The sequence below is a fragment of the Toxorhynchites rutilus genome, chromosome 1 (genome assembly GCF_029784135.1).
Source record: "Toxorhynchites rutilus septentrionalis strain SRP chromosome 1, ASM2978413v1, whole genome shotgun sequence".
Taxonomy (NCBI): domain Eukaryota; kingdom Metazoa; phylum Arthropoda; class Insecta; order Diptera; family Culicidae; genus Toxorhynchites; species Toxorhynchites rutilus.
The window spans coordinates 149,845,156-149,872,437 of NC_073744.1; the positions used below are offsets into that span (position 1 = coordinate 149,845,156).

At 38.2% G+C, this 27,282-nt stretch overlaps 1 protein-coding gene across 9 annotated transcripts in view; it reads left to right on the forward strand.

Annotated features, from left to right (window-relative positions):
- Positions 1-5,246: 5,246 nt before the first annotated feature.
- The window catches only part of LOC129766337 (uncharacterized protein DDB_G0283357), a 100,318-nt gene continuing 78,282 nt past the window's right edge, over positions 5,247-27,282 (forward strand). Inside the window, exons 1-2 of one of the 9 annotated variants that reach the window (XM_055766873.1) lie at positions 5,247-5,717; positions 12,890-13,437. The gene's annotated coding sequence lies outside the window, so the exon portion shown is untranslated. Of the gene's footprint in view, positions 5,718-12,889; positions 13,438-13,462; positions 13,577-27,282 lie in introns of those variants that run through there. The other 8 variants (XM_055766858.1, XM_055766868.1, XM_055766863.1 and 5 more) reach the window with 8 other exon arrangements.

A 27,282-nucleotide genomic window follows, 5' to 3' on the forward strand; every position in this document is an offset into this window, starting at 1 on the left:
CCGTGGATTGTCTTCTTTAGGCCCAAACCGAATGGAAAAGCTTTGAGGGTCTTGCAGTTAATGAAAGATTTGGACAGATATTTCTCCGTGACCGAAATTTTAAAGGTTCGACCAAACAAACTGCGAGTTGTCGTGATTGATCGGAAGCACACAAACGACTTCTACCAGAGATTTGTATACGTTCCCTCTCGCGTTGTTGAAACTGAGGGATTGTTTTCCGGAGTCTGATGCGCGAATACCTTATGAGCAAATGTGTTGGCCATTTAAAAAAACTGCCTTTGATGACAGTCAAGATCTTGGGCTGCCGTCAGCTTGGCACAATTGCCCATCAAGGGGAAAAAACATGATGATAGAAAAAATTAGGCTACCTCTGAGACTTTTTGTCCCAAACAATGTCTTCGCCACGCTGTTGATGAAATGGAATCGGACACAGTTAACGAGGGCACATTATTTTCCAAGGGAACTTGTATCCTGATTTCCAGGTTCCTTAATGACACACTGGAAGAGTGAGTCAAGTGCCACAGGAAAAACACATCGCACTCACACAACAGAACAACAGAACATACCACACCTTGGCTGGGGCTAGCTGGGGAGATAAATGGGTAATGTTCATAATTCATCATCGTTCTCTCCAGAATACCGGTACTCATGGAGGAAGCTGGTCACTAATCTTGGAGGGTATAAAAGGGGCCTTCAAAGCGAGATGGGGTCTCTTATTGCTGGAACGGTGGTAGGTACCAGCATGCAGTCTTCTTCCGTCCTGACCACGCTACGCCATATTATGAAGAGGATCGCTTATCCAGACACCAGAGCTCAGCCCGAATCAGCCAACCCGGAGACACTACACTACACTACATTTTACATACATACACATACACTGAATGAATATTGTAAGTAGAAATCTTATCGTGTTCATCATTTTATGGTACAGCTCATTATTCCTTCTGTGTGGAATGATTCAGGAATTAGTCGGTGGTTCCCAAGACTACGGACCTGGACGTTACCTTATAGAGGGCACTTGGGTCGGGTGACTAGAGCCTTCGCAACGTCCGAACATTAATAGAATTTTTGTCTCCATCTCATGGGCTTCCGGGCAAGGAGGTGATAAACTCTCGGCGCAAAACTCCCAAGATTGTCCACTCCCAAAATTCGAGAACAAACCCCACAGGCTAAACCCTCTGTTAGCTTCCCTATCAAATCAAGTGCAGCGGAAAAGCAAAATCAGGTCCCTCCTGAAGGATCATCAAAAACTCCAACTGTCCCTATTTTATCGTCAATTCCAACCTCCTGATCGGGACATTTGAAGTTGTTGGATAAAATCTCCACGCTCTTTAATGTTTCCGACCCCATCAGAACATTGTGATGTTTTTGTTCTGACCGAAATTTGGCTCCATACGCGAAATGACCTCTCTTTCCGTGATTTTAATAATATACGCTTGGACTTTGATAACCGATACGGAGGGGTGCTATTGAGGATCAATAAGTGCCACTCATCTTTTAGGATTGACTTTCCACCTATTGAAGAGATTGAAGCTGTTGCTTGTCATGCAAACATCAGAAGCAAAGACTTTCGTATTGTTAGCTTGTATTGGACTCCAAGAATTACAGTTAGCCGGAAGCAGCTTGCTGACTTGTGCTCACTCTTTCCTGAGCCACGGTTGACCTTGAAAGACTTCAACTCTCACGGAGCCGTCTTGGGGGAACAATACAACGATAATCGTTCATTGTTGATATATGTCCTTTTGTAATAGCTTGGATATGACGGTTTCAACATTGGGGAAACAACACGTGTACCTAAACCTCCTGCGAACCCAAGTACTCGAATTCACTATCCTCAGATGCAAGTGGAGCGTAATTCAGGATCCCAACGGTAGTGATCACTTGCCAATCAAAATTTCTATCACCAATGGGTTTTAATTTCCTGAATCAATAAACATGGCATATGACCTCATAAGACACATTGACTGCAGAAAATATGCGGACGTGATTGCTCTAACCATCAATTCCAGAGATGTTTACCTCTTTTGGAGGAATTTCACGTTAATTCTCGTTTGATATATGACGACGCACGGTTCGCGCACAAACGAAACACAGACGCCTCCCTGATGTCGGTGATAGGCATTGGAGTGGCGAAAATAGGACGACGAAAAATAAGATAAAAAAAGCTTTCTGGAAACGTGGAATCATCGACAATTTCCAAACGTATTTAGCCCTTGAGAATCAGTTAAAAAATTTGATCAAATGGAAAAAAAGTGCTTATATAATATGAAAAGTGGCTCGAAACATGAGAAATCGCTTTTCAACGAATGAAAGCGAAGAAAAATCGTATCGATGGATTTTTAATTTTACACGGAAGTTTATCCCGATTCCGCTCCCGTGCATGGAAAATGTTCGAAATATTCCGCGATCTTGATTCCAAGTTTTCGTTGGTAGAGTTCTCTCTTGCTTTTCTTTCATGGAACAATTCTGCTCCGGGATCGGATAGAATTAAGTTCAACTTGTTGAAAAATCTTCGCTTGCTGAATTTATTCAATCAATTTCTGAAACATAATATTGTTCCGGATGATTGTAGACAAATACGAGTTATAGCTATTCAAAAGCCCGGAAAACCGACTTCAATTCGTACCGCCTGATAGTAATGTTATCTTGTGTACGGCATTGTTGGAGAAATTGATCTTGTTTCGCCTTGATCGATGGATTGAAACAAATGGCCTACTCTCAGTTACACAATATGGATTCCACAGGGGTAAGGGGACGAATGGTTGTCCTACTTTGGCATCGTGCACAAATTACGTAACGCGTGGAGGGGAGAAAGGGTCGAGGTTGCATTACTTACTGTGTATTAGAGATAGGGACTGCGGTATGTAAGGGGGAGGGGTCCAAGATATGAATATTTAGCGTTACATAATTTGTGCACTACGCCTTTCTTCAGAAATCCAAATGGTTTACGTCCAACAAAAAAAGCAAATGGCTTCAATATTCTTGGATATAAAGGGAGGCTTTGACTCAGTTTCAATAGAGGTCTTGTCAGACAAATTACGTACAAAGTGCAGAAGGCTCCAACTCTTGACGAACGGCAAAATACGGTGGGAAAGTCACGGGCCCGGAAACTGGACACCCAGATGCTGACGAAGCCTTATTGTCTCATCATGGATGAGGAGACTTATGACAAGGCGGACTCCCGGCAGCTTCTTCACTGCCGTGGCAAACGGAGTGTGCCGTTCGTGACCACCGGGACTGTAAACGGGCAGTTCTACCTCAAGGAGTGTCTACAGAAGCGCCGGTTTCCTCTGTTGTAGCAATAATCTGGTCGGATCTAGCTTCGTACCACTATTCAAAGGATGTCATAAAGTGGTACGAAGCCAACGAGGTCTTTTTCGTATGCAAGGACATGAACCATGTTTTTTCAGCAGGTGGTATCGATATCTCAGGAATTAATCGACCGATTTAACCATTTTGGAATTTTTTTCGAATTTTCAAAAACCCCTATGTAACGCTTTAAGTGTTGTCCTGAAGTTTCAAAATATTCTTAGGAATTCGTTCTGCGACACGCCATTGCTTCAGAACCGATACCACCATCAAGGTACCGATTATTCGTTCACTCAAAAAATGGAAAAAACATCTTCAAATATACAATAAACAATAACCCGAACACTACATTTTTCTCATGTTTGATCATTTTATTGCATTAGTAATTGTACAGAAATACAAGTTGAGCTTAAAACCACAAGTAACCGTTATGCAAACAGAGTGTCCGAAATTTAAATTCACTCTGTCCGAAATTTGATTTTTTTCATAAATAGTGTCCGAAATTTGATTCTTATTCGCTTCAATTGAAAAACATTTTTATTCAATAATTGTTGATGTTTTCAATCAAATAGGCACCAAAGTAGAAAGTTTCAAAGCTTTTTAAACTAATTTAGCAAAAATATCAACCAAATAGTACTTGTGGATAAAGTTTAGATCTGTTTTCTGCATCAAATGCCTTAAGCGTCCTAAATATGATTCAGAACAGTATGTAAATAAGCCTGTAAAAATAAACGGGTTAATAAAAAAGTTCGAGGGGTTGTATCCGAGACACGACCGCTCAGGACGCAGGATTACGTAATCTTTTTTTTTAATTTGTTGGTTTATTATTTCGGATATTATTTGCAAATACGTCGAAATTTCATAAATAACTCTTTAGTAAAAAGTTCCAGGGACCATGAAAAGGGTTAATAGCTTGCATGGATTTGTAGAATCATTTCGAGAAGCAACGATTCTTTTTTGCCTTTGCAAGAACAGTACACTTATTGGTCATATGTCGCAATTTGTTTTTTCATATCAATGCACGCATTGCACTGAGTACTTAACGAGAGGCATCTTCCGTGCATCGCCATTCAACAAGCATCAAACAAGCGTCTAAAAGAAGCACACAGTTGCAGCGATCAAAATGAAACATCGAAGCACACTTTATGTGAAATATTCGCTAGCGTTCAGAGCTCGCAGAATAAGCGACCTTTGTTGTTTTGGGCACAGAAACATTTTGAGAATTTTCCTCAGAGTAGATGCAATACTTATATACTAGCGACAGCTTACATACTACGCAAGAGTGGAGTTTACTTCGCAAATGGTTTCTTTCCGCTATCCCCCTTCGTTGTTTTTATTCTAGCGGCTGCATAAGTTGCCGGTTGTTGACAGCTCTGTTCGGGAATGCACACAAATAGACAGAACGAATGTATGGGGAAATGGGAATGCTTCCTATTTTCATCAATTTAAACCATATACAGACTATTGTAATTGTAATGTATAACATATCAAACAAATCTTAGAAAATTTTCGGTTCGATTGGTATGCAAATCGTTCAAATCCGTTCGCTGCAAAAATTGTTATTAACGTTAACTTTATTTCATAAAAACGTGACCTGTTTTCTGATTTGGAAACCTTAATGTAAGACGTAGTCCTACGTCAAAAAAGTTATATATTACTAACGAACAGATCAGAGAAGCGGGAAAGACTCCAACAGTTTGAAAAAACTGACCATCACTGTGTCATACACAGCGTGTATGAAAAATTCGCAACAATTCTTTCGAAAATGAGCCTAGGAAGTCGAGATAGGGACTGCGGTATGTAAGGGGGAGGGGTCCAAGATATGGGATGGGATGCTTTCACTCACATTTTCCACTTGTCATTTTGGTTTTGTCCGCAGCGATGCCTTCCCTGCTAGCCAGCGCAAAAACAGTCAGTCATTCTCTCGCGAACTTCGGTAGGAAACGGATCGGAATCTGGCGAGCCCTCGACCTTTCGCGCGATTGATTGATAGTATAGCGAGAGGAAAAAAAGAGAGAAAGACTCGGGGTGTTTTTGTGTATGAGTGTGTCTCCGTGTATCGGATGATCAGGATTTGTGTGCATGCACCCTCGTTCCCCTATTCGTGTGTAGTCCTTCTGGTGGGATGATTCGTTCACTATCCCTTCTGCTGTTTGCCGAGAGATTGTGAAAAACACTGGAAAAAGTTTGACACTTCGGTTTAATTATCTCTGCATCATCCGATGTGAAAACAGTGTTTTGAGTTACTCGGTTCCGGTTTTCCTTTTTTGATTTGCCCCTCCTGATCCTTGTCCCATCCCTGGGATAGAAAACTGAGTGGTGAAAATTATTGGGCTTGGGAAAAAACGAAAACATTATGAAGTAAATTTAGTGCGATCATACCCAGTGGTGACAAATGATAGCTAAAAGTATGTGCAAATCCTTCAATGCTCATTGAAACATTGCATTGAATAAGGTGCAAAAAATAAAACCCAGACATTTTCCATCGGTTGTTGGTTCCTAAAAATTTAGAGGAAGTTTTTGACAGAACAGAGAAAGGGGGTGGTTCTGCAGTGTGTGTATGTGCAGTAAAAGGAGCAAGTTTGTGAGAAGTGAAAAGAGAGCGAGCGACGGGAACAATGAAAAAGGGGGAAATTTTTGCGATAGAGCACCATCGGTGGGTGGTGGGAGTAGCGAAAGGATCTGATCCGAGCGGGAGAGAAAAATCTCTCACCCCACATGTGAATATTGTTGTATGGGTGGAAAAAGCGTTGCCAGATGGTGTGGTTTTGACGTTTTCGTTATTTGTTTTCAATCGTTGAAGATGTTTCGCTCTGAATCCGATTTTTCTGGTAAAAAAGATCCTGTTTTTCAGCAACGTATATTCTTTTTGTCGTTGTTGCTTAGTCGAAATGATGAGATTGAGTTAAACAGAATGTTGCGGCGTGATATAATGGCCTGTCTAATAATTAAGGCCAAATGATGCACGTTTCATTACTTACTTACTGGTGTACTTAATTTTACAAAATGGTGTGAATAGAAACTTGTTCATCAATCAACCCGGTACACTCCGATCTTCATTGCAGTTCACAGTTTGTTGGAAGCCGCATCCATTGATATTTCAATGTCATGCAGTACAAAAATTTCATCCTGTCAAAATTTAGAATCGGGAACACAAAACCAGTTAGTAGATAAATTATTGTTCACCGCGTATTGGACGTGACAGGAGACAACACTTATTGTTCTTACAAAAGTAAAAAGGATGTTAAACATATCTTTTTAGCAGACCGGTTTCGGGCTCGATGGTGCCCATCTACGGGACGATGTCCGTAGATGTAAATTTAACTTCCTTTTTATGTTTGTAAGAACAATAAGTGTTGTGTCCTGTCGCGTCCCGCGTATAGTGTTGTGTACATTAGTTCTTACGTTAGCACAATCCCAAAAAATGAGTGAAATTATAATTATTTTCAAAAAAAAAATATTGAAAACATTATTCCGCTAGAGTTTTGATGATTTTTTTTCTTTTACTTTTTTCAACTTTTCTTCGGATACCTTCCATCAAGGTTTGGACTCTCTATTGGTCAGCTTTGGCACACTTCTTTGATTTTTGTTTGACGAATGCCCGATATTTTCGATTGGGTGGAATTGGGGGCAAGTGGGATTGGGGATTGAGTTCTTTTTCAATGTAATCGACCCCATTGTCACGGTACCATTGAAACACCTCTTGACTGTAGTGGCAGCTTGCCAAATCTGGCCAAAACTTCATCGGACCTTTGTGAGCCCTTATAAACAGAAGAAGACTATTGTGAAGGTAAACTTGATTTTCTGTTGACAGCTGCATTCCTTGCCAAATCAAGTATTTGCTAGCAAATTTATCAGCTCAAACGAATCTAAATTAGTTGGGGTAGTGGCCTTATAGAATTACAGGCATGGGAGCTGTCCGAAATCAATCTTCACGTACGTTTCGTCCTTATCTTTTTGATCACCCGACGACGGGGCGACGGGGTAACGAACGTGATAATCAATAACTCCTACATCAGTTGGGAGTTGAATGCGTCATGTGGGTAGAGGAACTTCAACTGAAGGAAGTTGATACGATTTTGGCTACAGCATTGAACAGCCTTTGATTTCACAGTAAGACAGCAATTCAACACGCCAGAATGAGGAAGAAAAAACAGATGATTTTGTGAAACGTCTAAGAAAAACGTGAACATCTACCAAAGCATCGCCTGCTATGACGAACTGTATGGAGTATATGTCGACTTGAGTCGACATCACACTTCAACAATATAGAAGTGCCGGGCGAAGAACATGATAAATAAGGCAAGGTATGTTAGGCAAAATTATTCTGCACTTGATGACACGAGAAAAATGAATCCTTTCGATATACAGGATCCAAAGCAAGTGGCAGTGAATGTAGAGACATCATTCCAAGAGATTGCAGGGATAAATATAATGGATTTCATAAATATTTCGGATGAAAGTCTTGAAGAAATCGCTGTAGAAACCAGAAAGGATCGACATATCGGCAGCACAAAGATCAATTTGTGGTGCAAATATGGGAAAATCATAGTACCGAAGGGTAAAACGGAGTTGGAGATGAAACTGAAGAATGTAACCAAGAGGCTTACATTTGTGGTTATCGAAAAAGCTATAAGTTGTTTTGTTGTTGTTTTTAAGAAACCCATAAGAAATGCACAAATGCATTTGCAGAGAATGAGAATGACCCTACAGCAATAAGACAAATAAGGACTTCATCGCAAGAGATGTACATAGCGGATATTCTTCCGCCAATCGCCACAACAGATCTAGACTCGAATAAACTGCAAGATAGAAAAGTAGAGACATAACTACAAGAGATTGCAGGGATCAATGTAATGGATTTCATAAATATTTCGGATGAACGTCTTGAAGAAATTGCTACGGAAACCAGAAAGGATCGGACTGGCAGCTTCTCATAGAAGGATGGCTCAAAATGATAGCTAATCCGGATGACAAAATGTACATTTGCTGGACAGTGAAAAACCGATCTATCGACGTACCAGCTAGTTATCTTCTAATGTGGTAAATCTGGAGAAGGGAGTCTTTCTTCTGGCCAGGGATGAGTGACCAGATAACAAATCCGAAACTGTGAAATTTGTATGGAGTTTAGTGGAAACCCACGTATAGCTCCAATGACAACACAATGGCTGCCGGAATATCCATTCCTAAGGGGGGGATATTGATCTCGAAGAAATAAAAATTGACAGCAAGAAGCTAACAGAAAGCGCAAACGGACACCAATCTGATAGGGTTGGATAGCAAAAAGGTAAACAAAGCCAAACGGCTTAAGTTAATTAGTTAATTAAGTATTAGGAACCTGTTGATAAGCGATAGGCCCCTAGAGTCCTAAAAAATTATCCTCTGGACGAGGAAATCAAAACTCGAGCTGTTTAACTGGCGTGTTCGTGTGTAATGCAGATCGAGTGAGGAGATTCAGGGGCGTCAGATCTAAGGTACGGCGAAGCCTGGAAGAGGAAATGTGATGGTCTGTGAGTTTTTTTTTCTGGTAGGGTGGAGTGGGAAGCCTCGAGGAAATCGACGGGATAGTGACGGCAGATTCTTATATCAAAATGCTGTGAGAAAATGTGGTGGTTCACTGACTCAGACTAGTCTTGAAGTTCGTATTTCAACAGAACAACGACCCGAAGCATACTGCCAAGCAGACCAAGTCTTTTTTTAGGTCTTGTCGGAAAAACCCCTGGAATGGGCTCCACAAAGTACGGAACTCAGTCCAATCGAGAATTTGTGGACGATTCACGATGTCAGTGTTGACAAAACTAGTGTCACCAATAAAAACAACTATTTTGGAGCCCTTGAGTGCGCCTGGGAAGAGTCGGATCTACAGCACCTAAAAAAACCTGATGGAAAACATGCCGAAGCGCCTGTAACAGGTCCTGAATGTGAAAGGAGGACACATTGATTATCAAAATTCTTCTCATTTACTTTAATTTATCTTGCAGTGGTACAGACGTGACTCAGAACTTGTGACTGAAAACTAATCAAGTCGTGCTACTTGGCATTGATTCGTTCTCAAATACTGACCACGAGTTTCTTGAATTGGGTCATATTAAATTCCTTCGTTGATAGTTACTAGTGAAAGAACGTTTCGTGAACACTTCAGTAGTGGGAAGTTTAGTATCGAAGACTAGGAGCATTCCGGACAGATAAAAACGTATGAAGGTGCAGAATTGGAGGCACTTATTCATGATGATTGCAGTCAAACGCAGCAAGAAGTACCAGGATCATTAGACGTAACTCGACAAGAAATTTGTTATCGTTTTTATGTTTTGGGAATGCTCCAAAAGCAAGTGGGAAGTGGGTTTTGTACGGATGAACCCGAGAAGCAAAGAATAACGTTTGCATGTGTGCACCTTAAAAAACGGAAGGGTTCTTGCATCGAATTGTTACTGGGAATTAATAGCGAATTTTTCATTACGACAATTCAACGACAATGGATACGCTTCAATAAAACGTTTTACACCAACCGCCATATTCTCAGCTTTTGCTCGTTATCTTTCGGTTGAACGAAGTCTTGGGGTGTTTGAACATTTTTCCGTAATGGCAAGACGCCAGAATAAGGCCAGAACATCACAGATCATGTTTGCACTTTTTGACGTAAACTTGTTGATTCATCGCGCTTGAAGTATTGCAGTTTTTGCTTTTAGTTCTTAACTACATATGTTCTGCCAAACCATATTTTTTTAGCGAGCTTCGGAAACTTATTGGCCTTAAAATGATCGCTTGCCACTTTGTCACTTTGTTTTTTGCTCTTGTTTTCGCACGACTTTTATGTTTATCATTTCGGATAGAAGGTTAAGCTATCCTCAACGACATATAACCTGTAGACTTCTTCACTTTTTGGATGTTAGACGAAGGTATTTTACCTTTTTGATCTGCATTCCGCTTTGGTTTGAAGTGGTTTTTACGTTTACTACGGAATTCTTATTTTCGATCAATGTCAAATGTCGATTAGTCAAACGCTCATGGAAACGTTTCAGAATTCTACATACAGTCAAAGTGATTTCGTTATGGACGTCTTGTCTTAGGAGTCGGCAGCACAAATTCAGGCATCAGTGAAACGTTGGTCATTTGTGTAACTTTGCACACTTAAGGGCCAAAAAATTGTTTTTCGATTTTTTACAAGAAAAAAATAACCCAAAAACTTTGATACCTACAAAATGCTGGTCAAAGTCGGAAGTGTAGGAAATTGTTCAAATTTTCTTGAAAAATACCAAAAATTTGAAAAAAATTTCGCTGAAATAAAATTATTTGAAAAATTGAAATTTTTTTTTCTTAAAAAACGATTTAAAAAAAATATTCTAAATTCTGAATAAGCAGATTTGAATAGCCCATCAAAAGTGCACCCATGGCCGAGTGGTTAGCATCTCACATTATCATGCCGGGTGTTCGGGTGCGATTCCCGTTCTGGCCGGGGGATTTTTCGTCAGAGATTTTTGAGAATTTGACGTCTTCGACGAAAGTTAATATTTTAAAAAGAGCTAAAACTTTGTCGAATACACTATATCAATGTCTTGGCTTCAAACAAAATTAGGATTATCTGTAATTTTTTCAAAGAAAACATGAACAAATTGTTGGTAGAAAAGCTTTTTCCCTGTAAAAGTGTCCATCTTTCGATGTATGGATGACGGCTGGAAATGATAAGGGTTATTCATATAATTGTTGTGTTTGTGTTTTAAATGTTAAATTTTTAGCTTATCAAAACAGAAGTCATGGTAGGTTTTTATATGAAGCTAGCCGAAGTTTTCGAAGTTTATGGAGACACTGTTTCAAATGATAAACCATGTAGAGTTCCAAAGTTCCAAAGATTCATTCCAACTACGTACTACTGGCATACTGTCCAAGTTAAACACTAGAACTGCTTGCAGAATCTTTGGGAGCAATTCTATGAGCCGTTTCTGTACGATTCAGAACCAATGAAACAACTTATCGAGAAAATAGGAGGACATGATGAAATGGAATGGCTTTTGCGACTACCTGTTTCCATGTTTATGAAGAAGTGTTTTTTTTTTGCATTGGATTCCGATTAGAGATTCGAAATCCGGTGAATATACCTTCCATTTCTCACTAGTGATAATATCGGGCAATTTTTCCGCAGACCTATTTTTCACCTTTAAGGCAAAAGCCTTAAGTGCTCCGCTTCTTATAATCTAATAAAAGAAATGCTTTCACCTTATGAGCCAGGGCAGTGGAAGCAATATTGCTACGGTGATAAGTAGAAAGCATGAGGAACAAAGAGATTCTTCAATGTCCCTCCGAATCATGAATTACGACACGATCTGAAAGCGATCGATTGAAAGTTTATCGCTCGGAATATGAATAAAATTTTTTACATTCACACGGCCATTTCGTTGATTGTTGCTGTCAGGAATGAGAAACAGTTTTCCATCCGAAAATCAAATGTCACATTCTCCGAGTCGGATCCATATATTTTTGCTTCTTTTGACGTGCCGTTAAACCATGTACTCGTTGTTTCTTGCACGGTGAAAGTCTTTTGAGGGTCCTCCCTGAGGTTCCTGTGCATCGAACTCATAGATATTTGCTTTAGCCTGTTCAGATTACGGCTAGATCTTACCGGAATCCGCCTCATTTTCTCCCTCGCGTTTAATCACGTTGTTCGTCCTAACAGTCCTTCTGCAGACTCCATTGTGCCAAACATTGACATTTCCAGACTACTTTGGCTTTTTCAAGGATTGAAAGACAATGCCCCACCTCACTCCGAACTGTTTGACACTTCTGAAAATATCACACGGCTTGAACTTTTGTGTGTGCATTGAACTTTTGCACGACTTTCATACATTCTGCGGAAAGTAAGCAAATTATACCGCGCAGCTCCAGCTCCAACGATAAACTATCAACAAAACAAACTATAACCATTTCCCACGGAAACTACCTTACCTGTTTGTTCCACTAATGAAGCGATTTGAGACCCGAGTCTATAGCATATGAGTACACGAATTCAAATTTCATCTAGTGACAAACTATAGTCACATCATTTGCCTTCGGAACTGCTAGACATCTGACATGAGACCGCGACCGCGGAATAGAGGAAATTATTTGATTACCATTTTTAGAGCTTTTTACATCATGGATTGCTTCTAAATCCTGAATGTTTCCAGCATCTCTGGCAACACTGCTCATTGTTATGAACAACGCACCGTCGGACCAGCGGACACAGTGCTGCGAAACGTGTTCGCTCTCTTTACAATCCGCTCACCCGGTTCCGTATTCCGCTCGTATCCTTTCGCTCTCTCACTCTCTTGCTCGCGCCAGGATTCTACTGCTCACTCAGCACAACATATTGACTGGCTGGCTGGCACACTCCAGGACACTACTCGACGGCTTGCGTTTTTTGGAACCACGGTCGAGCACGTTGATAGAAGCTTGTGGCAGCGTGATACGGTGTACGGCATGACGATTGGCCAGAAGAAGTAGTAGTAGTTTGGAAGAGAGAAAGACTGAACGAGAGATCAGTGGTAGCAGCAGCAGCAGCAGTGACTTTCTGCATGTTAAATAAAAAGTTCAAATATCGATTTTTCAGTACCATATCCTGATTCCCCTTTTTCGGTCGGTCTCGCAATGTGCTCCGTGCGGATTATGTCGTTGATTCTTGTTTATTATGTTATGTGTGTGCAATGAAAAAGGACACTTCTTTATGATGAGTTAATGTCCTTTGTAGTGTTGTATAGGAAATCCTGCAAGAATCGTGCTAAACATTAAAGACCTGCTCTGTTAAGTGGTGACACATCGGTGACACAGAAGACGCCAGGATATGCAACAGTGGATATAAGTGACCAATGGTGCTGGAAAAAACACTACTCGAGACAAGATTTCATCAAAAGTGCTTCGATAATAGCTCAGAGGATTTCTATTATGGCGGCTTTTTCGCGTGAGATAGAACAGTGCTGAAAAAGTTAATCGAATCGATCAGCTGCCTCCACCGCACTCTATCCCGAGCCGGAGATGTAATGGTGGCAAGACCCAAACACCAGTGGTAGTGGATTTTCTTGGCATATTGTATTTCGAAAGACGAAAAAAAGTGTTATGTGAGAGTGACGATTAGAAATAGTCAAAACTGTTTGCGGTGAAGTATATATGACGAAGCGACGAAATCAGGCAGTTGATGGGGAACCTCGCCGGAGAGGAGATTGTGGGAATCGCCAGACTTCCTGGGTGTACATAAACAGTTGGAGGGGCATAATGGCACACCGCGCCATCGACAACAGGAGTGAGAACTTTGCTGCAATATGATTCCACGCTTCCGTATGATTCATATTATATGCAGCAGCAGCTTTTTTCTTTCTTCTTCCGTTCGCTCTTTTTGCTCGTTTATGCACCGTTTCTAACAAGTGTTGAAGTAAGCTGCACTCTTCAAGTTTACCACTTTTGAATGGAGGAAAATTTGAAAAGACTTTCTGAATGAGTGTCTTCTGAAAGCTGATAATGCTTTTTGATGTGCATCATATCAAGTATTAGTGGGGGAAAGATTCAACATATTGATGTATTTTTGTGGTCTTATAATTAATTTGAAAATAACACGTTATATAGAGTACACTGAAACATACAAATTTTCCTAATAAACGCAATATGTTTGTTTTGTTTTATGCATCGTACTTTGTGCTTTTCTATTCATCGGCCTTCATATAATTTACGGTTTTTAAGCTATGTCAGCAGAATATCATGGATTGTCCAATAAAGAGATACTATGTTTCAGTTGAAAGGTATGTTTATAACAAAACCTCTGAAACCAAAATTGAACAATATGGGGATAAGTAATTGATATTCATCTGATGTTTTCATTGACTATTCAAAACCAGTGGTTGAGCTCTTCAATATTTAATGAGAAATATAAAACATCTGGGGATGGTGCCCCTTTGTATCGGATACTGCTGGAGACGAAAAATTTAAAATTTTCCAAGGCAATTGAAAAATCACTCGTAAGTATAAGTGAGTATAAGTTTGAATTTGCGATATCTTGTAGAAAATATGCGTCGTGAAATGGTTTTCATTTCTGAAACTCGCATAGTTAATGGAGAATCTTTTGATCAGTACAACATTCCAGGTTATAAACACTGGAGGTGTTGCTATTCATGCGAAACAAGTTCAAAAATCGGTTAAACGAAGCTGCTGAAAATAGTTGATTCTTGGTTGTTTCCGTTGGATAAGGCCTGCGGTTATGAAATTATGTAATTTTGGATAATGCTGGGAGAGTATCGTTGATTGCAGCAAGGTAAACGCAATTGTCGGTTATTTTCGCAATTGATGGCTTAATGTACGAATTTCGAATTAATTGATGCAGCAATCAAATTGTTTTTACCCAAAGAAAACTGTTCATAAAAGCTACTAGAGTTTCTAAACACATTAAAAATCCAATTGATCATGTGTTTTCCACTTTCATTGCTGTTCATTCTTCACAGAGACCGAATCAAAAAGAACTGTGTATGATCCAGTTTAAGTTTACCCTGTGATTGGACAGAAGGAACGTGATGGATATAAAACAAATATCAAACACTGGAATCTCAAAAGAATCCATGACTTAGCTTGTTTCGCCAAGGCTAGATTTGATAGCAATGATGGAACATAAAAATAACAAAGCAGTTTTTCTGACTAATATTAGGTTGGCGAAAAAGTAAACCATTATTTTTGGATGTTTTTTTTAAATACAAAAAATATTAAAAATTTAAAAAACAAATTAAAAAAATCAATCGCACGTATTTTACTGTTACAGTATCGACACCTTCAATACCATTCACAATTTCAGCGGCCTGTGTTGCATTTTCGCCTTTATTAAATAAAAGTGTAAAATGTAACGAATTTTCTCTTTGTTGACTTCCATTGTTGACACCCTGTAACTCACAACGGAATGAACCAAACAAAAAACAGCAAAAGAATTCGTTTAGTGTGAAATGGCACCTTTACAACGAGCTTGAGCTTGAAATTGTAGGGTCGATATTACGCGAGATACTGATTACTCAAGCCAGCTACCGAGAAAATAATGGATATTATTTTTCTCCAACCTCATATTTTGAGAGAATCTTTCAAAAAAAAAAAAATAGTGGTTGAAGAATATATTGATTTAGACAATTCGATCAATTAGATCTAGGTACAGGAAGTTTATCAGGACATACTTAGAAAATAATTGCAATACGTACATCTCCGAGCGCTTAGGAAAAAAAACAGAAAGTGAATACACTCGACCAAAAATTTAGAGTGGGAAGTCGAAATTTTTAGGTTATCTTTGAAATGTTGTAACTTCGTGAAAAATCAACGCACGAAGATGGGAGGTACATCATTTTAAAGCTCTAGTTTTGGGTTATTTTACGTAAGATACGTTTTCATCTTGGTGTGAAGATGGAGCGGACAATAGTATCGAAAAGAAATGATACATCGATTTCTTTCTGTTTTTTCAAATGTTTTGAAGGCTAACAAACTGTTCGCCAACTGAGTCAATGGCAAATCCAATTGACCTTATCAACCAGCTTTATGTTGATCCCTAAGACGTTTGCATTTATTTTATAAAAGTGCCAAACATTGCCTAAAAATTTCGACTTCGCACTATTTTCCTCTAATTTTTTGTCGAGTAAAAATAAAGAGTGTTACGATCGAAATTTGGTCAAATAAAATAAAATATTTTTTTATTGAAAAATCACAAATTTTTGGGTTAAAGGGTTAGTCTCTTAACATCATAATCAGCATTATAATCGATGGTAATTAAAAAGAAAGGGACTAAATGTGAGTTTACATAAATATTACAATATAAATTATAGTTGCGGAATTCACCCGTCCCGTCCCGTTTTTTTACAAATCAACAAGTCTAGTTAATGAACACCCATTTACCGGACAACTACTGTGTAAGGTGATTTTTTTGAGGTTCATTTTTCAAATAAACAATTTTGTGCGTGCTTCTTCATATGTCTTAATTTATATATTAAAAAATATTGAAATTCTTGATCCGTGAAAAAGAAGATTCGCAAATCAGCCGAAAAACAGCCGATTTTGACGCAATTTTCTCCGATTTTTTTTTTTGAAACTTTGAAAAGAAAATGTCAGTAAATCATCCAAAATCACAATTTCCATGATTCACCCATATTGTGGAACCCGATCGAATTTGAAACTTCTCAATAAATTTAATTTCCTAATAATTCCGATAAATTCTATCATTATGATCTAAAATTTTTATCTAACACAATTTTGCAGATAGAACACATATTTGATACGAAAACGTTAATCTTCATTCATAATTTTTATTTTAAAAGTGTGTTTATTCCACTCGGAAATTCATTAACATTTTCGCTTTATAGAAATGCAACATGAAGCTCATTGTCGTCAGTGATATGGTTGGCACATTTGGAGTGATTATTACGACTGATATTTTTAAAAGATTTTTTTTCCAAGGCGGTCTTCGTAGCCCAATTGGTTGCGTAGCATACACGCGAACGATCGAGCTCATAACTCAGGACCCTCAACTGACCATCTTTGTGTGTTATTCTAGCTACTACATCCACGCAACAATTATCATGTGACGGTAATCCCAGTCCCTTGCCGCTCATATTACGGTCTGTTTCATCGGTAATTGGTATTATTTAAACACAACGATGCAAGCCTCATATTAACAGTCCCGCTGTGTTCGGTCGAACTGTGAAAATTCGAACAATAGGTATATTCTCATGCCAAAAAGGCGACATGTATATCGATAGAATAGGAATACTCTCACGCCTAAATGGCTACTGTGTAATAGAGAAAAAATTGTGAAAAGATAAGATAGGAATACTCTTACGCCAAAAATGGTTACTGTGTAATATACAAAAAAATTAACGTTAGATTAAAATGTACACGAATAGATTCGGCACTGTTACAGCTGAATTGCTAAATGAGCCTAATAAAATAAACAGATGGGATAAAAAAATCGTTACTAGAAATCGAGATGTCTGAATGAATTATGATTCATGACATAGTTGAAAAATCAATGAAAAAAAAAATCAAATTTAAAAACCAAATTTAGAAAAATAACATTTTAAATACTCCGTTACAAAATCTTACTCGAAAATTGAATTTAAATCTTTTGTATCTGTAAACATCACTCTTATTTTTTTTAATTATTATTAGGAAAATATTTGACGTATCAGACTTATCAAACGGAGATATTAATATTTGGAAATTTGTAAATTTTTAATACTTTGCGAAATCGTAATTATTTGGGAAAAGTTATGTAAGAATTGTAAGGTGTAGTATCGATGGTTTTGCAAAATCAGCAGAAGATGGTTGATTCAAAATCCATTCTTGTCCTCGCGAGAAAAACGCGCGATCTGGTTATACGTCACAATTTGTTTCCTCGAGTTAATGCCAGCACTGCGCTAAGTATGCGATGCGAACTTTTCTTATTTGTTGTATCTTAGTTGACACATACAGTAGGACCTCGATTATCCGCGATTATAGTCTGGTTAAGTCATCGCGAATAACGTAAATCGCAGAAAACGTATGAATCGTATGAAAACTATGTTTTATCAGTACAGAAATCACCAAACTATCTATCTGTAAACTCGTCTATACCAGTAGTTACATAATGTGAAAGGCATGACCAAAACAAAAGAGTAAGTGCCTACCTCTCACTGGCTAATTTCGGGAAGCTCTATAGAATTGCTTTATTGCGGATAATCTGCACTGCGGATGATCGGGGTTCTATTGTGTTCTGTCACAAGCGATTATATATTTTTTCCACTATCACCATTATTCCACATTTCTAATAAACAAAAGAACTACTACAACAAGTACAATTTGGTTTTGGCAATGCATAAAAAGAACAACAATATTTGTGAGTGATGCGAAAATACACAAGCACTCTCCATCGTAAGACATGAAAAACGACACTTTGTATCATTTCATCGAGTTGCGTCGATGTTGATCGTACAACGCGTGAATTCAGAATGAGCATAACTTGCGAATTGTGAACGGGTAGAGCTAATGCGCTGCACAAAGTATGTGTTGTACATGCTCTCAATGCATATAGGGGAAGGCGGGGGAAGACGGTCACCCGGGGTAGGATGGCCACTTTCTAGATTATTGAAACAATCAACTATTGGACAATTATAATACATTATTTAAGTGTATTGCATTACCGTCAATTATGTATACCCATTTTGGCGAGTATATAGGTGGAACGTTATGATAAAACAAAAATAAACTTTTCAGATGGCTACGAGCATTGATTTATAATTTTGCTCGCTAGAAATTTAGTGTTTTAGTGGTGAATATGTACATGTCTCGTGAAACCAATGTTATAATAGTAAACACACAGGTCTGTTATTTGTGCTTATATAGAAAACGATATGTTTTTTAAGCATTTCGTTGAATTATTCAGCCATTTTTAGTCGACTCATAACGGTTAAGACGGCCACTATTGTAAGAGATGTGATTTGCCATAAAATCTATCATTTGAAGGCACGTCTAACCTCTTGATTTGTTGATTGCATAATGCGGGCGCCACACGATTCGTCCAACGTTTCACTCGAATGTTGAACTCAAACATTTGACTCGATGAATCGTCAAATGTTGTGACGAATGTGCTGATACACGGTGAAGTGAATGTTCGATTCAAAGCAATCGGCCCAAACAATCGGCGAATATTTGGATCTAATGTTTATTGTTTTTATTTACCATCAAAAACGTTAGGAAACTGAATGACGATGCGAGTATTCAAATTGCTGCCGTAGCAATTGTACTGATATCGGGCTGTAAATTAAAAATACTTCGAATCAACATTATTAGAATGCAATATTTCGCCGAATATTTTGAACTTTGAGAATCAATTTCACAGCGCAGTTCAATTGTAAAGTGTGGGCAACTAATTCGGTTTGGATTTTTTGTTGCCGTTCTGTGAAAGTTACGGCGTAGTATAATTTGGGAATGGGAGCGTGGAAGATCTAATGTTTCTGGAAGATACTGAAAAACTACTTGGATATTTAAAAAGTTCAGTATTCCAGGGTTGCTCTAGACAGCGAGCAATCAACAGTGCATGTTAATGTTTAGAGTTAATTTGATGATTTACTCAAATAGGCTTTCTATTGCTTTATAAATCGGTTGCGCTCCTCAGTGCAAGCATTCATTCATTGGCCCTGATGCTAAAAAATGAGTGCTAAAAATATTTATAATAAAACGTTCATTCTATGATATTTATTTTTGCTGAATATAATTTAGTAGTTTTACGTCGACAATGTGGTCGTGTCTTGGACACCACTTCTAAAATTTGTATTTGGTTTTTTGTTGGTGTTCCTGTAAGCCGTCACGTCTCCATCCTGGTAGTTTTTCCAGACCCACTGCAGTAACCCTTATTTTGAAAATTGATGTGTTAACATAATTAATCTTCGGGGAACGTTCTGAATTCCAGCAATCAATTGGTCCTTTAGAACGATTGATGAGGTGCGAAAAATTGGCCTATTTCTATCAATTTCTTTTGAATTTTCATTTAAAAAGGAACCACGTTTGAAAAATGTTTCTTTGAGCTCAGCAATACTATTGTGTTGCTTCCTGTCAGCATAGATTCGGTACTTCAGTTCAAAAGGCATCGAATATAATCCGATGGAGTTCATCTTACAAGATATGTGAGCCAAATCATGTTCATTCATACCACAAAGTCCACACTGAACCATATAAGAGATCCTCCTCCAAAATTACTAATAGAAAAATATCTGGTTTCTTCAGAAGATCACACCAATCGCCGGTAATAACCGATAAAGTTAATTGTACGATTCAAAGTAACACTGCTAGTATAGTCAATGCTATACTAAAAGCATCTCCTTGAATTTCAAAAAACACCTTACGAGGGGTTCATAAAATTATGTTGATCTCGAGACCTCTTGTTGCACTGAGATTCTGGTTTTGTCTAATTTTGTGTGTTTTGTTATTGAAATAAAAAAATAAAACCAAAGTTTTTTCGAAACGTTTCATGGTTATTTTTCTAAAAGAATAAATATTTATGAAGAAAAATTTAAATTTATGCATCCGGAACATTGTGTTCAATCATAGTGAGTTTGCTATCTGTTTTTAGAGTACTGATTTTTATTTCTCTAAAAATGGTGAATGTATGGAAATTGACTCAAATTGGTCGGTGTTAAGTCAGATTGGACCATGTGACATTATTATGATTTCGAGAAAAACGAGTTTGAAGTTTGGTGCTATAAGGGGGTTTCATTGAGCGTCAAAACAATTTCAATAAATTATTCCTGCTGTACGCGTGATTTCCCAGATCTGATTAATATGGAATGTAGCATACAAAACCGTTTCAACCGTCGTTGAGTGCTGACCGGTTTCACCAGCGCTCCAGTATATTTTTAAGTAACTTTTTTTTATTAGTAAACAATCTTACTTTTTTACGACGTGACCCGCGCGCTCCACTTTATTTATTTACATTTTTTTTATCGACACGAGTGTAATGAAGTGCGGAATAGTGAATTGTGCGCTCAGCGACAATCGCTTTTTGTGGCGTTACTATGGAACCTGCAACCGCCAATTTCACGCCGCCTGTGTGGGAGCGCAACGAAATCATGAAAAAATTTTGCGAACCTTCATGCTGCCACTATGTCAGGACTGCCAAGAAGAATTCATAACTAACCTTCGCATGAAGTCGCTTGTGAAGCCACTAAAATCAATCAACGAAAACATTGGCATGACACTCGAAGCCAATCATAAATTACTAAACAACTTCAAATCGCTCAGTGCAACACACGATGAAACCCTCTCGAACATAGAAGAAATGCTGCAAGATATAAAAAAGAGCGTCTCGCAAGTCTTCAGCAACACAAAAACCAGCACTGCGGAAATCAAAAATGCCATAACATCGCTATTAGAAATAGCCCCAACGGACAACAGCGCAGTAGTAGAATCAGCAGCGAAATTAGCGGCATCAGTCGCAGTTGCAGAAATGGAAATAAAACATTCAACAACAACAAACTCCATCGACCTTCTGCCCCAATTATTCGAGTCCCTAAAAACTGACTTGACAGACTCGCACATCACACTGGCGTGCGAAGTAAAAACACAAATGGAAGAAATGGCAAGTGCTTTGTCTTCCTCTAGTGTCTCCCATACTATCGAGCCAACTGTAAGCTTAGAAGAGGAACTATCTGAAAGCCGCGCATCCATCAAAATAGTTCATACGAAGGAAGACCACACTTCTCCAGGATGGCGCCGCTTTGACCATAAATGGCATTGGAAACCGGACTGGTCGGAATTCGATGCCAAACAACGAATTCGTAGGCTTCAAGAAAAAGCAGCCGACAAAGCAAAACTCAACAGAAAGCGAAGAAAGCAAACTGCACGCAACAACAGCCAGCACATACGCAACAATGCGAATAACAAAAATCAACACAGACGCGCCGATAAATCGGATAAGGAACTGCTGGCCTCAGCAAAAGTGCAGTTTGCTGGCCCACCATCAAATACCGACCATCCAATTGCTGGCCTCTCGGTCCCGAAATACATCAATTTCAGGAAGGGCGAAACAATCAACCCGTACCGAGCAGAAAATCAGTCGCATTACAACAGCACCCAATCAACGTCAAACGCAAATTCCACTCCGCTAACACTTGTGGAATCGAATTCAGCACCTGGAGAAGGTTCTCCTCTTCTGGACCCAATGCGACCTCCTATAATAAGAATTACGGAGCAATCTGCTGCCGGCGACAGACGCTTCTTGAAGGCACGCCTACGGGACTCGAAAATAATGGACACAGTGAGGACGTATCTGTCCTTCCTCCACGACCAAACAACGACTGTTTGTATTCGTGGAATTACAAGAACTAGTGCATCAGTAATGCTCGCAGCTGAAGGTCTACCAACAGACACAAACCTTTTGCGTGAAATTTTCCTGGAAGTACACGAAGAGCTGGGAGTTTCACGCATTGACGCCTTGGCAGACCTCACATCACACCGAGCATTCCTGTCCAGTGAACACACGCAACGGCTACAACATGCTAGGGAAGCATCTACAAAGTTCTACAGTCCGCTAAATTTTCAACGACGTTGACGCGCCCCTTAGAGGGAAATAGTAGTCGAAAAAATCAAAACAGTAAAGTAAGTAGAATTAGTCTTTCAAAAACTTCTCCGCCTTCTCAACAGAATGCGACTGAAATTTTGATATACTGTCAAAACTTCAATCGCATGAAAAGCCCAGCAAAAATGAAGGAAATTCATCAAAATCTTTTACCCGCTTCTTTCAATGTAATTCTTGCAACTGAAACTAGCTGGGACGAAAGCGTAAGAAGCGAAGAAGTTTTTGGAAATAATTTTAACGTATTCCGGCACGACCGCAACTTATCGTAATCTCAGAAGAAATCTGGAGGAGGGGTCCTCATTGCCATTAATGCAAATTTCACTTCTGAGGAACTTATAACCGAAAAACATAAAGAATTTGAGCATGTATGGGCAAAATTATCTATAGCTGGCGAAGTACACATATTTGCTTCTGTGTATTTCCCACCCGAACATGCAAATAAAAAGTCGTATGAATTATTTTTTCAGACGGCAAATCGAATTGCAGAAACACTAGAACCAGAAGTGAAATTGCATATCTATGGCGACTTCAATCAAAATAAAGTAGACTTCATTCCCGATAATGATAATGAATGCATTCTACTCCCAGTCGTCGGGGAAAATGAAACCCTACAATATATATTTGACGAAATTTGAAAATTTCCAAAAATATTATCTAGACTTATTATTCACTAACATCACCGACGACTTTTGTGTGAATGAGTCCATGACTCCTCTTTGGAAAAATGAAAAATTTCACACAGCAATTGAATACTCAATCTTTATACATAATAGACAATTGCCCATCGACTGGGAGTATGAAGAAGTACCGGAATATAACAAGACGAACTTTGAAGCAATCAAATGTAGCCTACAAGCCATAGAATGGCAAACTTTATTAAACAGCGAACGAGATGTCAACTTAACTGTACATATTCTTCACGAAATTCTGAATAACATAATATCAGAATTTGTGCCGAAGAAAAGAAGACGAAGAAATTCAACCAGCAAATATCCTATTTGGTTTAACGTTCAAATAAGAAATCTAAAGAATAAAAAACAAAAAGCACATAAAAAATACAAAATAGACAAAAGTCATCAAAATTTGCTTGAATATCAAAATATTTCCCAAAAATTAAATTTTGCAATTAAAAGTGCACACGAAGAGTACAATAGAAAGGTCGAAACTGAAGTCAAATCATGCCCGAAGAAATTCTTTAATTACGTAAAGTCTAAGCTCAAAAGCAATAACTTCCCATCGCAGATGCATCTCGATGAGGATGTGAGGAATTCTTCGAACGAAATTTGTAATCTCTTTGCAAATTTCTTTCAGGAAGTATATACCACATTTTCCGAAGAAAATCGCGATCGGAACTACTTTTCATTTTTACCGGATTATCCAAATGACATATCGGTGAACTATCTTTCACAACAGGAAATATGCCATGCACTAAAAAAAATAGACGGAACAAAAGGACCAGGACCTGACGGAATAGCACCTATATTCCTAAAGAACCTGGCTGAGGAACTCACCCTTCCCTTACATTGCATTTTCAATATGTCACTACAAACTGGAATATTCCCAGAAAAATGGAAACAATCTTTTTTGGTACCTATCTTTAAATCAGGCGCTAAATCTGACGTACGTAATTATCGTGGAATTGCCATTATCTCTTGCATTCCTAAACTATTCGAAGCAATAGTCAACGAAAAAGTCTTCCAACAAGTAAAGAATAGAATTACGTGTATGCAACATGGCTTCTTCAAAGGCCGTTCAACTGCAACTAATCTGTTGGCTTTTGTGACTTTTATTTTGAATGCAATGGAAAATGGCAAACACGTAGAAACTCTTTACACTGACTTCAGTAAAGCATTTGACCGCATCGACATTCCATTACTACTCTTCAAATTGCAGAAAATAGGAATGGAACAAAGACTCCTAAACTGGCTCAATTCTTATCTAACAAACCGTGAACAAATTGTTCATTTTCAAAATTCTCTTTCAAATCCAGTAAAAGTCACATCGGGAGTCCCACAAGGCTCTCATCTTGGTCCTCTTCTTTTCATTCTGTACGTTAATGACATCTCCTTCGTTCTCAAGCGTATCCATGTACTTGTGTATGCCGACGACATGAAGCTTTTCGCGGAAATTGGAAATGAAAACGACATCGAAGCATTTCGAAACGAAATACATGTATTCCATACTTGGTGTGATAAAAATCTACTAACACTGAATGTGAAAAAGTGCAACTCTATAACATTTAGCAGAAAAAACATGTACCAAATATTGTAATATGTCTTGGAAATCAAAATGTAGAAAAATGTGAAATAGTTAGAGATCTAGGCGTCGTCCTGGACTGTAAACTCACATTCATAGAACACTACAACTCTGTAATAAATAAGGCGAATAGTGTGTTAAGTTTTGTCAAACGCTTCTCACATAACTTCCAGGACCCATACACAATAAAGCTTTTATATATTACATATGTAAGGCCTATTCTGGAATACTGTAACATCGTTTGGAACCCGTATATGGTCGTACATGAAGAACGCATTGAGTCAGTCCAGAAACAGTTTCTTCTATTTGCACTTCGTAAACTCAAATGGACGTTGCATGCTCATAAACATCCAAACACTAAAAGAACGCCGTGAATTTGCAATGCTTTCTTTTGTTAATGACCTAATTTCGCAACGAGTACAGTCAGCTGAATTACTAGAAAAACTAAATTTCTATGTACCTGGGCGTCAACTAAGAACGCGAAATTTGTTTCTAACCAAAACATCCAGAACAAATTATGCAAATAACGCCCCTATCAATCGCATGATGCGTATATACAATCAGCACTGCGAAATAATTGACACAACAATGAATAAAAAACAGCTAAAAAGAAACATGTACCGCAAAAATAATATTTAACCTAAGAAAACATTGTAACATTAGTGTATAAGTGTGTAGTCTACATTTGTTTGACGAAATGAATAAATAAAAAAATACTTAACCTAATGTAATCAATAACTCGAAATGTTCTATTTTGCGACTTGGTTCGCTCTGACTTAACACCGGTCAATTCATATTCGTACGGTGGTTAAAATTTCAACTCGTTTTCGAAGCCGTTGATCAATTTCAGAATTCCATCCTTAGTATCGTAACCCTTGTTCATTGCATCTGTCTTTTGCTGTCTTCAGCCATTATCTACGAGTTTTTTTTGTGTATTCGGAAGGAATGTCCATCCGTTCATACATAAAGTGGTTTTTAAAATCGTTATTTTCAGAAATCTGATGGTTTTCTAATATTTCTACTCCCATAGTTTTTTTTTACTGAAATTTATCTCGGGAGATTGTGGAGCAATGTTGAGCAATTGTAATGTAACCATGTGCGAACTTTATGCGCTTTGTGTTTCGGGTCATTGTCTTGGTAAAACTTGAATCCACGATCTAATCTCATTTGGTTGACACTTTGCTTCATATTTTATTTTATTCAATGATGATTCTGAAAACGATCAATACAATTGAAACCGAGTTCAGATTTAATTCGCTGTACGAATATGAGTTTAAGTCAATTTCCATACATATATTCGCACATACATTTGCCTTTCATAGAGAAATAAAAACCATTATTCTGAAAACAGATAGAAAGCCTTTTCACTCTTATACACTATGTCCAACTTCTATAAGACCACCCTGATTCTATATCGTTGAAACACAAACAGTTAGAATTCAACAAGATACATTCATACATTGTTGAATGCTTAGAATAAAGTATATTTAACGTCAATTTCGTTCAAAAGATTTGTTTGTTTATTTATTGTGCTTAAATATGATGGCTGTCCAGTTTCTATAGGACCATTTCAAAATTCATAAGTATTATCAATGAAAAATTCAAAGCGATCGGCTGATTTACATGTCAATAATTGGCAACCTTGCCATTTCGGCTAATAACCTGGAAAATTCCTGTGGAATACTATTTCTGCTGAACAGATTGCTCGATATTCTTCCATGTTTCCAAAATTGCGACCTTGAGCTCTTCAATCGTGGTGTACCGCTTTCCCTCAGAGTAGATTCTGCTTACAAAGATCCCCCTAAGATTTTCAACATGATTCAAGTCTGGAGAGCTAGCTGGCCAGTCCAAAAAAATTTGTTTTTGGTCCTTAATCCATTGCTTAGTTTCCTTGCTGGTATGATTGATTCTACTTTGAATCAGACGAACAAATTACATATAATATATTTTTATATTGACTGTGGATTCAACAATTTTCTCTTGAGTAATTTTACACTCTGAAACGTATTCGTGCATTAATAACTCTGGGGGATACATCTACATACACATTATTCTGGATAAAGCAATGTTGTTCCTCAAATTTAATCTCGTTGTAATTTCATAAATTCGTCAGACAATCTGGTTTCATGAAATTTTCTAGAACTGTTTTGCCACAAAACAATTGAGGGTAGAGATGAAAAAAAAGTTATGTACAGCTTTGCGTCTAGAGAATTAAAATTAATGTAAATTATACACAAGTGCAAACTGGAGAACTATCATGACAGAAAACTTTGGCATGGATATTTATTACGAATAATGCAAAGAGTAGAGGATAAATGGAAGTCTATGTGTTCAAACTGACGGTTAAATATTCGAGCCAACGGGCTCATGATAGGCGTAATTAGTGCGTGCAGCTGGTAATCAGTGAAAGGCGTGATTTCGCAAATTTCTCCTTCTAACGTTTAAGTTAACATAACTCAGCAGTTCAGAACAGTCGATGTTGGCTTGGATGAGATCGTATACGAACATATCTCTAGCCGTATCCCGTCGTTCGCAAAGACGATCCAACCCCAGAAACTTACATCGATCTTCATACGTTGGGAGGTTTTGAGAGTCATTCCAAGGAAGACGACGTAATGCAACGCGGACAA